The sequence below is a fragment of the Phascolarctos cinereus genome, unplaced genomic scaffold (genome assembly GCF_003287225.1).
Source record: "Phascolarctos cinereus isolate Bilbo 61053 unplaced genomic scaffold, phaCin_HiC Scaffold_2;HRSCAF=192, whole genome shotgun sequence".
In the NCBI taxonomy this organism is placed as follows: domain Eukaryota; kingdom Metazoa; phylum Chordata; class Mammalia; order Diprotodontia; family Phascolarctidae; genus Phascolarctos; species Phascolarctos cinereus.
The window spans coordinates 232772406-232789931 of NW_027555625.1; the positions used below are offsets into that span (position 1 = coordinate 232772406).

The window sequence follows — 17526 nt, forward strand, 5'->3', positions numbered from 1 at the left end:
GCTGTGTGACCTTGGGCAAGTCACTTAACTCCGATCGCCTCAACCCCCCCCCAAAAAAAAGGCAAAAGAAAAAAAGTAAAGAGTAGGTAGCCCTCACAGGACCCCTACTCCCACCCCCACCACTGGTTCTAAGTTATGATTGAAGTTTGTGAGTGTATTTCAGTGACACTGTCTTTTGCTTTCTCCTTTATACCTTGAAGGTAGAAATCAGATCAAATTAAATTGTGTGAGATTGCAAGAAGATTTAGTGTTCAGGATGGTAGTAAAACATTGATAACAGTGATACTAAATGTTTGTATTATGGCTGGGATGGTTAGCTCAGCTGATTAAAGCATATTATCCATGAGGCCAAAGATGTGGGCCCTTTTCCTTTATTGTGTATTTTTACATAAAGACTAATTGTGTTCCTCTGCTCCAGTCTCAAGTTGTCTTGCTCTACTAGCCATCTTGAACACATACGCTGTTGGTCACAAGAAGGATCAGGTGGTTCAGCGTAACTCATCAGCACTTGATGGGGAGAGGGGAGGGTGTTGACTCTATATGCCCTAATGCTGGATAAGTAGAAACATAATAGACCATGTTGTGATTGCCCTGATCTAAAAAGTGGGGCACCCTTGAATTATTTCATGTGACTTGCCTCAATTAAATCTCATTACTGTGACCCAGTTCTTTATATCTTGGGAAGGTATAAATTTTCAGATTTTGCACAGTCAAAACCACTTGATGCCATGTTTTTATGAATGCACAATTTTTTTTCTTTTAAAATTAATTTGTTTTGTTCTAAATACATATGAACAAGCATTTAGTAATTTTATGACAGTGATTCTCATTCTCATACTAGTTTATGTCTCATAGCCCCCTAGCCCCCATTCCCATTTCCATTTCTATCTAATTTGTACTTGTTTACAACCATAAATTGGCCTGTAGTAGAAGGACATGATAGTATTTAGTAGAATGGTGAAATGTTAGATGACATTATTTATTCATCTTTGTCTGAGTTCACTGAAATAACTATAATAAACTTAACAACATAGTGGAGATAGTAGTGCCTTTCTTTGCTGTGATTTCTATAACTTGGGAGAGAGATTAAGGTTTGCTTATTGCTCCACAACTCAGTAAAGGATATGAAAATATAGGATGTAGCTCTTGACCATGCCCTAGTTTTCTGTGTTCCCTTTTGGAATTTAATTTTTTTAAATCAAAGAAGCCAAAAAAGACCCAAAACATGTTAGTGGTTAATTCTCTTATTCTCTAATTCTCAAATTCTAAGCTATATAAGCTTATTTGATGAAATTGAATGGGGGATGGAGAGGATTTGGTGGGAAACGAGGAATCGGGGATTGAGTTGATGTAAGAAAAAGGAAACTGAGGGAAGAGTGATCTTGACAGTAAAATCCAGGAAAAATGAATATACAGGTGTTTATTATTTTTTATGTTCTATCTTCCCCACTTTATCTTCCTTACATTTTCCCTTTAAGAATGTTTTGGAAAAGCTGCTATAATATTTTCCACTTTAGGCAGCTTACTGTAACTGCATTTTGTCTCATGTTAACTTATTTCCATGAGCTATTTCTGGATGACTAACTTGGATGGCTTATAAGTGAACTGGTAAAAGCAATTACTTTTAAAAGACACTACATAGAGTAATTTCTTTTTCCATAATTTATTTGTATTTTACTTAGAAATAATAAGTGAATGAGAGTATTTATTGATTGCCCGCTATGTGCCAGACACAGTCAGATAATCCCTGCCTTTAAGGAACGTACATTCTAGTGAGGGAGGAGGACAACATGTATAGGGGAGTGGTGGCCAAGGGAAGTTATTTTTGTCTGGGAAGTCACAGGAATGATGAATTGAGCCGTTGGATAGTCATTTGACATTCTCTTTCAGAAAGCAGTGATAATATTAATTTGATTACTGACAGGACTGTGATGAAGAGGGTATGTGCAGCTGCATAGTAGCATGGCCCAGGAGTGTATATGAATGTGCAGTATGGTCAGGGGTAAACCTTAAATTATGATATTATTATTAGGTGTTATCACTAAGTTGTATGTAGGCTCAAAACTATGATATAGTGTTTCATTTAATCTTTATGACAATTTTCTGTAATCCATAGAAGTAGGTTTATATTAGTTTAGGAAGTCAGAATAAATAATAGATTAGGAAGATTCTTGACCTTTATTGACTAATTAGAATGTATATTTTGGTTTAGCTTCACAAAATTGGAATTTTGTGAATCATTATTCCTCAAATTGGTGTCAGAAACCCCCAGCACCCAAGTCTAGTATGTTTTTGGCACTCTTAAGTGTGTAGTTAAATATCATTTTTCCTGTACATGTAAAGTGGAAGAACTGAATCTGACTCAAAACCCCCAAGATCACAGCTCCAAAGGAAGAGTGCCCAGTCAGTATAATACCCTTTTGATAGTCAATACTAAATGGTAAATGTTCCTAAGGTCTGAGAAGAATATTACCAGGCACGTGTACAACATACCTTTTTTTCAGGAGATAGTGTCTGATAGTCCCTAGAATAGGGTAAGAAGAACTGGAGCAGTCACTTGTTCAGAGCCTGTTATAGAAAAGCCATGAAGGCTTTGTCAATGTGAGTATGTATTGTAGGAGAGGAAGTGTTTGGGTTTATTTGCTTTTAGTTCAAGTTTGCTTCAACTTTTTTTCTTTTTTGATTAATTTGTTTTATTCTGAACTTAGGAAATAAAACAAGAATTTCCATAGCAAAGTGGGATAGAAAAACAAGATTGCAGATCCATTATGTACAACTTTCTTTCTTTCAGATATACAACAAAGTTATCATTTAACTTTCTTTTTCCCCTTCCTCCCACCCCAAACTTTAATATGGCTACCATTAAACACAAATCTGTGTGTGTGTTTGCATATATATACATACACACACACGCACACACACATATATTTCAGTTCTTTTTCTGGATTCAAACAGCATCTTCCTTTATAGGATCTTTGCGGTTAATTTGGGTTTTTATAATAGAGTGACTTGGTTTCTCAGAGTTGTTCTTACAACAATATTGCTGTTAACTGTATACAAATGTTCTTTTGGTTCTGCTCATTTCACTCTTCATTGTGTCATGGAGGTCTTTCCATGCTTTTCTAAAATCCTTGAGCTCATCATTTCTTACAGCAAAGTAATATTCCATCATGAACATATAGCACAATTTGGTTAGCCATTCCCCAACTGATAGGTACCCCCGCAATTTCCAGTTTTTTGCCACCACAAAGAGAGCTATAAATATTTTAGAACATGTAGGTTTTTTTCCATTTTCTCTAATCATCTTGGGAAAGACCTAATAGTGGTATTGCTGGGTCAAAGGGTATAGGCAGTTTAATAACTCCTTAGGCATGATTCCAAATCTTTCTCCAAAATGGTTGGATCATCTCACAAATCCACCAACAATGAATTAAGGTCGCAATTTTTCCACATCCCCTCCAGCATTTGTCACTTTCCCCTTCTATTATTTTAGCCAGTCAGGTATAAAATGATATCTCAAGGTTCTTTTAATTTGCATTTCTCTAATCAATAATGATTTAAAGCATTTTTCATCTGACTACAAATTGTTTTGATTTCTTTATTAGAAAACTGCCTGTTCATATCCTTTGATCATTTATCAGTTGAGGAATGACTCACATTCTTACAGATTTGACAAAGTTCTTTATAGATTTGAGATATGAGACTTTATCTAAGGAACTTAGAACTAAAGAATTTGTTTTCCAGTTTTCTGCTTTCCTTCTGATCTTGGCTATGTGTGTTTTGTTTGTACAAACCCTTTTTAATTTAATGTAATCAAAATTATCCATTTTACATCTCATAACACTCTGTCTCTTTGTTCATAAATTGTTCACCTATCCATAAGTCTGATAGGTAATATGTTTCATATTCTTCAAATTTTCTTGTGATATCTCCCTTTATATCTAGGTCATGTATCCATTTTGAGTTTATCTTGGTAAATGTTGTAAGATATTGGTCTATGCCCAAGATTGCCTTCCAGCTTTCCCAATACTTTTTATCAAATGATGAATTCTTATCCCAAAAACTTAGGTTTTACACTTGTCAAACACTGGGTTACTATATTTGTTTGCTGCTGTAGATTTATGTGTACTCTGTTCCACTGATCTACCTTTCTATTTCTTAGCCAGTACCAGATAGTACTGCCTTATAATATAGTTTAAGATGCTAAACTTGCTTCCATTACATTTTTTTCCCATTAGTTCCTTTGATATTCTTAACCTTTTGTTCTTCCAAATGAATTTTGTTATTATTTTTTTCTAGCTCTAATTTAATTGGGATGGCATTAAATTTATAGTTTAATTTTGGTAAAATTGTTATTTTTATTATATGGCCCTGCTGACCCTTAAACAATTAATATTTCTCTATTTATTTAAATCTGAATTTATTTGTGTACAAAGATTTTTATGGTTTTGTTCATATAGATCCTGGCTTTGTTTTGGTAGGTGTATTTTCAGGGGTTTTTTTGTTTGTTTTTGTTTTTTAAGGCAGTTGAGGTTAAATGACTTGCCCAGGGTCACACAGCTAGTAAGTGTCAAGTGTTTGGTCTGAAGCCAGATTTGAACTCAGGTCCTCCTGACTTCAGGGCCAGCACTCTATCCACTGTGCCACTTAGGTTCCCCTGTTTTCCAGTATTTTATACTATCTAGAGTTATTTTAAATGGGGTGTCTCTAGCTATCTTTTCCTGCATGCTGATGATTTATGTGGGTTAACTTTATAAAATCCTGCTACTTTGCTGAAATTACTAATTATTTCCATTTTTAGTTGAGTCTCTAGATTTTCCAAGTATATGTCATTATATCATCTGCAAAAAGAGATAGTTTTATTATCTCATTCCCTATTCATATTCCTTCTATTTTTTCTTCTCTTTGATATTGCTAGGATTTCCAATACAATTTTGAATAATATGAATGACAGTGGGCATTCTTGTTTCACACCTCATCTTACTGGGAAGGCTTCTAGCTTATCCCCATTAGAAATAGTGCTTGCTAATGGTTTTAGATTAATGCTTCTTATCAATTTAAGGAAAAGTCCATTTATGCCTATACTTTCAAGTGCTTTTGATAGAAATGAGTGTTGTACTTATATCAATAGATTATCAAATGCTTTTTCTGCATCTATTGATATTATCATGTGATTTTTGTTAGTTTTATTATTGATATAATCAATTATGTTAATAGTTTCCTTATGTTAAACCATCCATGCATTCCTGATATGAATCCTGCTTGGTCATAATGAATAATCATTGTAATATATTGTTGTAGTCTTTTAGCAAGTATTTTAATTAGGATTTTTGCATCCATATTCATTAATGAAATTGGTCTGTAATTTTCTTTCTCTGTTTTTACCTTTTCTGGTTTAGGTGTCAGTATCATTTGTTTCATAAAAGGAGTTTGGTACTCCCCCTTCTTTGCTTATTATTCCAGATAATTTATTTAATATTGGAATTAGTTGGTTTTTAAATGTTTGATAGAATTCGTGTGTAAATCTGTCTGGTCCTTGTGTTTTTTTTCTTAGAAAGGTCATTTATGGCCTGTTCAGTTTTTCTAAAATAGGTCTATTTAGATATTCTATTTCCTCTTCTGTTAATCTAGGCAGTTTGTATTTTTGTAAATATTCTACCTCTTTCTTTCTTTTAATTGATATAAGCACTTAGAGATATAAATTTTCCTCTAATTACTGCTTTTGCTGCATCCCATAGATTTTGAGTTGTTTCGTTGTTGTCATTTTCTTAAATGAAATTACTGATGGTTTCTATTATTTGTTCTTTAAGCCATACATTCTTTAAGATTAGGTTTTTTTAGTCTCTAGTTAGTTTTTTCCTAGGTTTCTATGGCCCTATATTAAACATAATTTTTATTGCATTGTAGTCTGTAAAGGAAACTTTTAATATTTCTGCTTTTAGCTATAAAATTTTTGTGCCCTAATATATGGTTGATCTTTGTAAAGGTACCATGTATTGCTGAGAAAAAAATGTATCAACTTCTATTTTCATTCAATTCTGTCCAGATATCTATCATATCTAGTTTATCTACAATTCTATTTACTTCCTTAACTTCTATTTTATTTATTTTTTGGTTAGATTTGTCTAGTTCTGAGAGGGGACTATTAAAGTCCCTCACTATTATGTAATTCATTTAGCTTTTCGTTTAAAAATTTATGTGGTATTTGGTACATATAAATTTAGTATTGATATTTCTTCAATATCTATGATACCTTTTATCATAATGTAATTGCTCTGTTTATCTCTTTTAATTAAATCTGAGGCCCAGGCTATCTCCCAACCTAGCTGCCCCTAGGACTTGTTGTTTGTTATTGCAGCAGAGATAGCCTGGAGGTATTTATATTTCACTCAGGCTGAACCACCATTCCTTGGGTCTTCTCCAGTTGTCCTAGGAGGACCACTGCTCTGCATCAGCTCTTGTTTATTTTTGCACTCTACATTCAACTTGGGGTGCTATTTTATCTTGTTTGTGGAGGAAATCTGGAGAGCTTGGAATTTTCTGACCTACTCCGCCATCTTCCCAGAATCCCCTTCATCATCTTTTCTATAAAAATGTTTATTCTTCTACAAAAAAAGTATGTGAAAGCTTCCAAGAGAGAAGCATCTTGCTAGAATTATAGACAGATTTTCATTTGTCACCCAATTAAAGCATACTTTGATAAATTCTTGTAAGGAATTTTTAGGTTAATAAGTAATTGTAAGATTTGGACCATCTATAGCTAGAAGGGACTCTAGAGGCTATATGAGTTCAGCCTTCTTACTTTATAGATGAGGGAACACGACCATGGAGGTTGTGCCCAAGGCCACAGAGATTGAGCAGATTTGCAGGTTATGAATGAGGGTCTTGCTCAATAGATGAATATTCTTTATTATAATCGTCTATTATTACAGTTTTTTGCAATGTAGATAACTGTGTTCTTAATGATTCCCTCTGACCAATAGCTTGTGAAATGTTTTAAGTTCATATAAATACAATAAACGTATTAAACCCATAGACAGTTTAAATTTTCAAATCAAACTTATAAATTCTTTAGAATTCTGGACTAGACTTGTATAGAATTTTTAAAGTTGTAAAGGACCTCAGAAGAACAACCATCTAATTTTATATAAATGAAGGCTAGAAAGGTTAAGTGACTTTTACACAGTTACGTAACTAGGTAGTAGCAGAATTAGGACTAGAACCCGGCATTCTTGACTTCCAGATATGTGTTCTTTCTACTTCATTGTGCTTTGTGGTCTAAAATATTTTAACGTAAGCACTAAAGTTGGCATATTCTTAAGAAATTCTTAAGTGAGCAAATTTGGGTGCGCTTTTAGGTTCCTTTAAGCCTCTTTAACTTTTCTTGTTCCATAGTCAAAAAGATACCTGAAAAGTTGAGAAAATTCCACTTTGGCTTCTGTTGATCTCATAAGTGAAGTACCCATATATGCAGATGCTTCAGTTTTTTTGTTTTTAGACTGATAGCTTCAAACTTTCTGCTTTTTAATTATTTAAGATAAGGATATGGTGGCTAAAATAGAAGATGCCCTGAATTGTCTTCTTTTTACTAGGAAAATGGTCTTTTTCTGTTTTTGTATTGGTAGAATCATTTAAATGTCATTGTAAGCAGACACCATTAAACATGCATAAATGGAAGTAGATACCATGAAGCCGAAGGCTAATGTCAAGATACTGTGTGATAGAAGGAATTAACACTGTAAGAAGAGGATGAAAAATGAGTTTATTACAAAGTAAGCACCTTTCAAGATCTCTTAACCTTAAATGAGAGTTCTGGGTTCATCTTTGCCTTCAGATGTTGACTGAAGGGTGTGAAATCCCGGTAAAGGTGGGGAATGAAGTGAGCAAGATTTCATTAAGCTTTAATATCTAGTAAATAATTGTTAACCAAAAAAAATGTGAATCCTTGAATTATTAAGCTCTATGATAGTTGTGCTATCCGTTAGACATATTTTAAATGCTTACAAACCGAAAGATTTAATTGTAGACAGTTGTTGGTAGACAGAAGATGACTTTGTGGCAATGCCATATTGATAACTCACTATTAATAAGGTAATACGTTTTTAGTTGCATTAACTGTGTCACTTTCTCAGATTGGTTGTAAACTCCTTAAAGGCAAGGACTATGTCTTCTACTGCTTTGTGCCCCCATAATACTTTGAGTGCCACATGCATGGCACTCAATAAGTGTTGGTTGATTTGGGGGGGGGTGTTTATAAAACACTAATGATTAGTGACTAATCCATCTACTACATTGAAGTTGTATGGGATTATGTAGCCTCTATAAATTATTCTTATTCTGAGCAATAAAGTTTTAGTTGTCTCTATTTAGACCCTATTACTCTTTCTGGAGGTGCAATTTATCGTGTGACTTATTAGGTCTTATGTTTCAGCATGTTTTCCAGGTAAGAGAAATCTTAGTAATATGAGGTAATCTCATTGGTAGAAGCTTTGTAAGCTTGATAGCTGATTTCCTCTCATGCTTATAGGAAGTGGAGAAATTTATAATAAGCAACAGAGTAGTTAAGTACAAGGAAGTAAAGATCTTGTTAGTGTGTTATTTTATGGTCAGTTTTGTGGTCTTCTATAAAAATAAGAAACTGGACAAGAATGAGAGTTACACATTTGCATCTGTCAAGTTAGATCATACTGATCTAGCAGAACCAACTAATTTGTCTTTTAGAGTTTTGGAGTTTCCTAAGATTTGTGCCAGAGAGATTCTTCTGGCCATTACCTACTGCGTACCTCAAGTTTTCCCCATCCCCTGACTCTTACATAATGTGAATGATACAGTTATAGTTATACTTACTAGAATGAGCAGTTGAAGGAGGGGAATGCCTGATTTTTTTTTTTAACCTGCTTGTACCAAGCTGTTTGGTGCCACCCTGGTGAGAGATGGTTGTTCATGTGACCATGGGGTGTTTTCCTATATTGCTACTACCAAAGACTGTTGGTCTGAGATTATCTGTGTTCCTTTTAACTGTGGGAATTTTTTTGTTGTTGCTTCATTTTTTGTTTCGTTTTGTTTTTGAAAAATGTACTAAATTTAAAGTTGAATATACCAAATGCTTGAAGGTATGTGGATGGCTCAGCATCAAGGTTAATGAGTTTGAATGGAATAGATTCAGTCCCTCCTTTTCTAGGGCACAGGACAACTCAGTTTGATTCTATTTTTCTCCATACTGGTTAGTGTTCTTTGGAGCCATCATAACTATGTGGCTATAACTGAAACTTGGTTGGTAAGTGTACCCCAGTTCCCATCACTAAACATTTATTGTTGGGTTAAATAGACACACATACACACACACACTGTTTTAACAAGCAATATGATATTGGTTATACTTGGTGAAGTCACGAAAAGCCCATTTCCATATTTGTTGTTGTTAAGTCGTTTTAGTTGTGCCTGATGCTCTCTGACCTCATTTGTGATTTTCTTAGCAAAGATACTGGAGTATTTTTTCATTTCCTTCTTCAGCTCATTTTACAGATGAGGAAATTGAGGCAAACAGCATTAGGTGACTTACCGAGGGTCACATAGCTATTACATGTCTGAGACCAGATTGGAAGTCATGAAGATGAGTCTTCCTGACTCCAGGTCCAGCATTCTATCCACTGTGCCACCTGGCTGCCCCCACTTCCATGTTAGCCCTGGCTGAACATATATTGTTGATGGAATCTTGATCTGTATTGCTAGATCATTACATGTCCTCGTTAAACGAGAGTGTCTCCTAAGTTCTTCTCACTCTACATTCTGGGTCATTCCCATTGACTGCCATGAGTTTATTTATCTCTACACAAATGACTCCCAAGTCTGTTCTCCAACCATCTGCTGGGTATTTCTTCTCAACATCTCAAATCTGTAGTATCTAAAACTGAACCTGTTGTCTTGCTCCCCTCTTATGCACTTTTCTGTTTCTATTGAGGGAACCACCATCCTTTTATATGCCTGTATGCATATAAAAGCTTCAGGAAGTTCTGACCCTTCTCTCTGCCTCCTGGCCCATGGATTCTGCTGTACTTCTCCACTCTGTATGGCCTAATGGTGGTGTTCCTTTTCCCTTTGCACACCTACTAAGTGAGTTGAGGCCTAATCTCCCTGCTTCAAGTCTCTTCACTTTTCTAATTTATCTCCCGCATAGCTGTCAAATAGGCATCTGACCATGTCACTTAAAGGTTTGCAGAGCGCTTTACATATGTTATCTCATTATATCCTCACAAGGACTTTGAGTTAAGTGCTTTTATTACCACCCCCATTTATTACAGCTGAAGAAAATGAGGGTGAGAGGGGTGAAATGACTTATCCAAGATCAGTAAGTATCTGAGGCAGGATTGAACTCATCTTCCTTATTTCAAGTCCAGCACTCCAGCCACTGTACCATCTGCTGTTGTTCAGTCATTAGTCATGTACAACTCTTCATAACCTATGGAACAAGAGACACCAGGCCCTTCTGTCTTTCACTCTCTCTCAAAGTTTGTCCAGTCTCATTTTGATTGCTTCCATGACACTATCTGTCCATCTCATCTTCTGCCTTGCTTTCTCCTTTTGCCTTCAGTCTTTCTCTAGGGTCTTTTCCAGTGAATCCTATCTTCTCATTCTGTAGTGAAGTAAATATTTCTGTCTCGGTATTTGATGTTCCAGTGAATAGTCTGAATTAATTTCTTTAAGTATTGATTGATTTGATCTCTTTGCTGTCCGAGAGACTCTCAAAAGTCTTCTCCAGCACCACAATTCAAAAGTATTGATTCTGCAGTGCTCAGCTTTCCTTATAGACTAACTCTCATAGCCATACATTGCTACTGGACAAACCATAGCTTTGACTGTAATGAACTTTGTAGGCATAGTGATGTCTCGGCTTTTTAGTATGTTGTCCAGATTTGCCATAGCTTTTCTTCCAAGGAACAAGTGTCTTTTAGTTTCATGACTGCAGTTGCCATCTGCAGTGATCTTTGAGCCCTATAAAATCTGAAACTGCTTCCATTTCTTCTCCACCTGTTTGCCAGGAAGTGATGAGACCAGTTATTGAGATTAGTTTTTTTGATGTTAAGCATCAAGACGGCTTTTACACTCTGCTTTCACCCTCATCAAGAGGCTTCTAAATTCTTCCCTTTCTGCCATCAGAGTAGTATTGTCTGCATATCTGAGATTGTTGCTAATTCTCCCAGCAAGTTGAATTCCAGCTTTTGATTCATCCAACCTGGCATTTTGCATGATGTACTTTACATATAAGTTAAATAAATAAGGTGACAATATACAGGCTTGTCATACTCCCTTTCCAATCTTAAACCAATCAGTTGTTCCATGTTTGGTTCTAATTGTTGCCTTTTGGCCCACATAGAAGTTCTTCAGGAGACAAGAAAGATGATCTGGTACTCTCCATCTCTTTGAGGACTTGCCACATTTTGCTGTGATCCACATAGTCAAAAACTTTAGTGGAATCAGTGAAGCAGAAGTAGATCTTTTTCTGGAATTCCCTTGCTTTCTCCATAATCCAGCAAATGTTTTAGTTTTGTCTCTAGTTTCTCTGCCTCTTTGAAAACCAGCCTGCTCTTCTGGTAATTCTTGGTTCACATATTGCTGAAGCCTAACTTACAGTGTTTTAAGCACATAACCTTGCTGGCATGTGAAATGAGCACAATTGTTCAGTAATTTGATCTTTCTTTGGCATTGCCTTTATTTAGGACTGGAATGTATACTGGTTTTTTCCAATCCAGTGGCCACTGTTGAGTTTCCAAATTTGGTGGCATGTTGAGTGCAGAAGTTTAACAGCATCATCTTTTAGTACCTTAAAAAGCTCAGTTGGAATTCCATTATTTCCACAAGCCTCATTGTTAACCAAAGCTTCCTAAAGCCCACTTGACTTCATTCTCCAGGATGTCTGACTTTAGATCAGTAACCACACCATCATAATTATTGATGATACTAAGATTTTTCTTGTATAGTTTATATATATATTCTTGCCACTTTTTCTCTTCTACTTCTGTTAAATCCCTACCGTTTTGTCTTTTATCATGCCCATTTTTGCATGCCCATTTTGTTGTAATTTTCTTGAAGAGGTCTCTTGTCTTTCGCATTCACTTGTTTCGTTCTGTTTCTTTGCATTTAAGAAAACTTTATGTTGAATATCTTTCCCTTTCTTCTTTCTCTTTTACTTTCCTTTTTTCTTCAACTATTCATAAAACCTCATCAGCCAGCCATTTTGCTTTCTTGTTCTTTTTTTCTTTGGAATGTTTTTGTTGCTGCCTCCTGTGTAGTATTATGAACCTCTGTCCATAACTACCCATCTGCCAGATTTAATCTCTTAAATCTGTTCATCACTTCACATTCTTAAGGTATGTTATTTAGGCCATACCTATATGGTCTGGTGGTTTTCCCTACTTTCTTCAATTTAGGTCTGAATTTTGCAATAAGAAGCTCATGATCAGACCCACAGTCAGTTCCTTATTTTAGCTGACTCTATAGAGCTTCTCCACCTTTGGCTGCAAAATATGTAATCAATCTTTTTTCAGTATTGATCACCTGGTGATATCCATAGGTAGAGACACCTTTTTGATTGTTGAAAAAGACTGCACCACTTCCTTTTTCTCTTCCACTGCTTTTGTGTTTGTACTGGGCCCCCTCAGCTTCTGACATGCACAATGACGCCAGTGAGTTCGTGGATCTGTATGTGCCACGGAAATGCTCCGCGAGCAACAGGATCATCAGGGCCAAGGACCACACTTCCATGCAGATGAACATGGCCGAGGTTGACAAGGTCACGGGCAGATTCAGTAGCCAGTTTAAAACTTATGCAATTTGTGGAGCAATTTGTAGAATGGGAGAATCTGATAACTCTGTTCTCTGGCTGGCAAAAAATGATGATATCGTTTCAAAGAACTTATAGTTGAAGAAATCTTGTGGAAAATGTCTTAATAAATCAGAAAAAAAAAAGAAAAAGACTACACCACCTACCTAGCTACAATGAAATATGAACTTATCAGCCTGTCTTCTGTCTTCTTTTCCAGATTTAATTCATATTATTCTTCTTCACTCACTCCACATTTCCAGATAACATGGCTTACTATTTTCTAGGCTCAGCTTGATAATCTTCAGTCTTTGTGCCTTTACATCAGGTGACCCCACCATCACCAACCTCCTGGTGCCAGAAATATGTTTTTTTCAAGTCTTAGCTCAGGTGCTGCTCTTACTTAAGTCTTTTCCCAGGACCCCACCTCACTTTACTGATTTCTCATTCCTTATATTGCCTTGTATTTACTTATATGTGTACTTGTTGTAGCCCTTCAATAAAATGTAATCTCTGGGTGAACTGGCAGGATTTATTGTTGTCGTCGTATCCCCAGTGTCTTACATAAAGAAAGCACTTAATTTTTTGTTTTGAGCTGTCTGCACATTAGCACCAGGAAAATGAATGGTTGATAAGAATGCCTAGAATAAGCTTCTCCTACACTTGTAGGAGAAAGGCATTTCTTCATTAATGAACTGAAGATTGGATAGAAATCATTTTATGAAGAGATTTTGTTTTGTTTGTCAGGTTGTGAATTAAAGTGTCTGTTTCAATTGAACCCTGTACCATGCTCCCTCTAGCCATAATATAGGTTACATAGGTAAACAAAAATTCCATTGGGTATCTTGAGATATTTCCATTAAAGACACTTCTGTGCTATGTAGTATCATAATTTATAGAGTTAGGCCCTACCAGCCTTGAGCTAAGTAGCAAAGAGTTCAGAGGCAAAGTGGCATAATGGGTAGAGTGTTGTATTTGGATAATAGAAAACCTCACATTGTTACTAGTTTTGTGGCTTTAGGATAGTTACTTCACCTTTAACCCCACCTTCATCATTTGTAAAATAAGAATTAATATAGATAGTACTTGCCTCTGTTTTTATGAGTCTCAAATGAATTCATGCATATAAAGTGCTTTGCTTTAAGTCATGACATAAATGTTGACCTGGCTCATCTGTCTACAAACCTAACCTCTCATTTACTGTCTGTTCCAGTAATTAAGGATGTATCCATATCTCCTAGCATATAACTCTGTGCCCAAATAACTTTTACTTTGTTGTCAGGAAACTTTCTTGATAGCCTTGAACTTTGAACCAGTGCTGCTTCTATTCTTCACTTTAAGGAAAACTCTGTTCTTTTCTGAAGTCACATCCCTTACAACTTTCTCTTACATGTTCTTCTTGTTTACCCTGACTCATAGTAGTTTTAGGTGGGCATGCATCTTACTCTCCCCATTGCTGTTTCTAAACCATTCTTTTATCATCATATCTAGAAATAATCTTCCATCTATGCATTCATTGTAGACCATCCTCTCCCCCATTCCTTTTGTTTATCTACCTACTTCCAGGTCACTTTCACAACTTTCCCAGTGATTTTAAAGCCTATCTTATGGTCTTCATCTCCCCATCACCTGTTGTATTGTCTAAATACCTGACCTCAGTTCCTCAACCCTACCAACCTTCTTCTGTATCCTTCTCTAACTACATACCTGCATGGTCACACATTAAATACCACTTTATTTGAAACTTTAAAGTTTCACTCTCAAACTATAATCTCCTATTCTTCCATCCTTCCCATTTTCATTCTTAGGGTAATAAGGTTACCCTTATTTTACATGGCCTTCAATCCATTAACTTGTTCATATTGTTGTGGTTCCTCTCATGCATTCTGACTTCTGACCATCCTCTATTCAGCTATCAAAGTGATCTTCCTAAAGCACAGGTCTGGCTGTTACACCACCACCCTCTACCCCCCTTCAGTAAACTATTTTGGTTCCCTGTTGCCTCCAAGATCAGATATAAAATCCTCTTTTTGGCTTTTTAAACCATTCATAAACTGACCCCTTCTGCCTTTCTAGTCTTATTACTCCTTATTCCCATCCGCACATTCTACAATCCATATGACACTCCATCTCCCAACTCCTGCATTTTCACCAGCTGTCCCCCATGCCTGGAATCTTCTCCTTCATCTCAGCCTCCTGGTTTCTTTCAAGTCCCAACTAAAATCTCACCTTCTGCAAGAAATTTTTTCCCAGTTTCCTTTAGCGCTAGTGCTTTTCATATGAGGTTATCTCAACTCTACCAGATATCTATATCTATATCTATATATCTATATATAGATATAGATATAGATATTTATGTATGTATGTTGCCTACCGCATTAGATTGTGAGCTCCTTGAAGGCAGGGACTATTTTTGCCTTTCAGTGCTTGGCATATAGTAGCCACTTGGTAAATGATTGTTAACTTCCTGACTAACTTGACTTAACTTCTTACCTGGCCTTGACCTCAAGGTTTGCCTCTATAATCCTTCAAAAGCTGTTACTCCGTAGTCCTTTTTTCCTTCCCCCGAACTCTAGCCATCTGCCATTTTTGACCTGCAAATCTTCATCCCTGGGTTTTCCCCACCATCTGATTTCTTGGCTACTGCTGTCAGGGTCTCTGAGCACCAATGTAGGAAAATCATGAAAATGAGCAAACTTTACTGTGAAAAGAAGCTTAGTTTACATTCATTTCAGTAAACAGTCATTAAATGCCTGCTGTAGGCAGCCCTTGCTACAGCTGAATAGTTCTGTTCTACATTGACTACCTATTTCATTTCCTTCACTTGTCCATTCTTCCCAACCATACTTCCAGACCCTCATATTTACTTCAAATGATCTCGGCTCCTCTTTCATTGAGAAAATTAAGGCCTCATGTTGCAGAAGGTGGGATTTGAGCTGTGGCTTAAAGAAATCCTTGCACATGAGAATGCAGAGGAAAGGAGAGAGAGCATTCTAAGCATGAGAACCACCACTGAAAAGCCACAGAGTTAAGAGATGGAGTGTCGTGTGCTAGAAAGAGCAAGAAGTCTTCTATTTAGGATTACCTTTGTCTTCCCTCACTCCTCATCTAATGAGTTACCAAATTTTATTGCTTCTACCTCTATAATATCCTCTAAATCTGTGCCCCACTCCTATTTTTGCAGTCACCACTTTAATACAGGTTACATCCATATGGGCCCAAACTGAAAATGGTATTCTAGATGTCATCTGACCCCCTGACCCTGTGACTTGGCTCACATTGTTTCCTATAATCAGAATGCCCTTTGTGTCCCTCTTCACCTGTTTTATTCCTACCTGTCCTGTAAAGCCAGACTCAAATGTTCTTTCTTCCATAAAGCATTCCCTGGACCTTCAACCCTTTTTCTTACCATTGGAGTGAAAGTTCCATGAGGTAGAGAGATAAAACACTTATATGCTGGGTGCTGTGTTAAGCACTGAGGAATACACATACAAACAAGCAAGATGGTCCTTGCCTTCAAGGTGCTTACATTCTAATGGGTAAGACAACACACAAAAAGGAGCTGGAGTATGGAAGAGGTACTGGGTGCCATCAAGATGGCTTGGAAGTGGTGTGGAGGCCTGATACCTGAAAACTCATGTCTCAGAACAAGGAGATTTAGGGGCATCATCCAAGGCTGTTGTGATGGGGAGAAAAGGATAATAATTGGAGTGTAGGCAGTATATCCTGAAATAGTGTCTTATGTAAACATTCTATCTCCCCAAATTTCCTAGCACAGAAAAAAATAGACTGTCGCATTTGGGAAATTATATAAGACTTTCAGTAGTCTCAAGCTGCTCTCTGTCACATAGACTCATCATTTCCACATCACTAATTTGCAATTGTATAGCATCATTGGAAGAACACAGAACAAGGTCCTTGAAGAATCATCTCTTCTGGACTATTGCAAAAGTGCTGCAATTGGTTTCCCAGCTTCCACACTCTTCTCTCTTATCTGTCCTTCCACATAGTTGCTAAACTAATACCATAAAGCAAACTTAACTGGCATTTAAAGCTATTTAGTCTGGCTCCAGCCTACCGTTCTAGACTTATTTCTCATTCTTTTGCTTCACCCACTTTCCATTCCAGCCAAATTGGCCTACTTGCTACTCTGATACTTCTACTTTATTTCCTATGGGAATCCTTTCCTTAATCCAGTTTTTTAGTACTTACTCCTGAGCTGCCTAAACTAGCCAGTGGGTTCAGATTCCACAAGGAAGGAGAGACACCTGGAATGCTGATCACTGCAATGGTTTATTAGTCTTTCAGGGGAAGTTATAGGTGTGGGAGTGGCTGGGCAGTGCAGTGCAGTGGCACAGCAGGGTATACACACACTCACACTCACGCTCACACTGATCGAGGAGAGGGAACGGGTGGTGGTCCAAGTAGGGAGACAGAGCACCTATCCCCACTCTGTCACAAGGAACCTTCTTCCCATGCACTATCGATGTTGTACTGTATCTGAGTAGAGAGTAGTACTGTGTTTTTGGAGCCAGGGCATTATATTCTCTCACAGGGTCTTATCAAGAGAGGGGGCAACTCCAAAGCTCCCAACTGTATTTTTTTTTTTAATATCCCACTGGCAGGCTGTTTAAATGATTTTAGTGTTCCTGCCGGTAGGCCCCAACTGTTAGGCCCGAGCTTGCTACCTAATCAGCTCCCTTCTC

The 17526-nt window shown here is 36.7% G+C and overlaps 1 protein-coding gene and 1 pseudogene across 1 annotated transcript in view; both read left to right on the plus strand.

Moving 5' to 3' along the window:
* PTPN1 (protein tyrosine phosphatase non-receptor type 1) overlaps nucleotides 1-17526 on the plus strand; it is a 73733-nt gene that overhangs the window by 10828 nt on the left and 45379 nt on the right. The gene's annotated exons all lie outside the window — the stretch shown is intronic.
* LOC110206658 (small ribosomal subunit protein eS21 pseudogene) lies at nucleotides 12192-13426 on the plus strand (annotated as a pseudogene).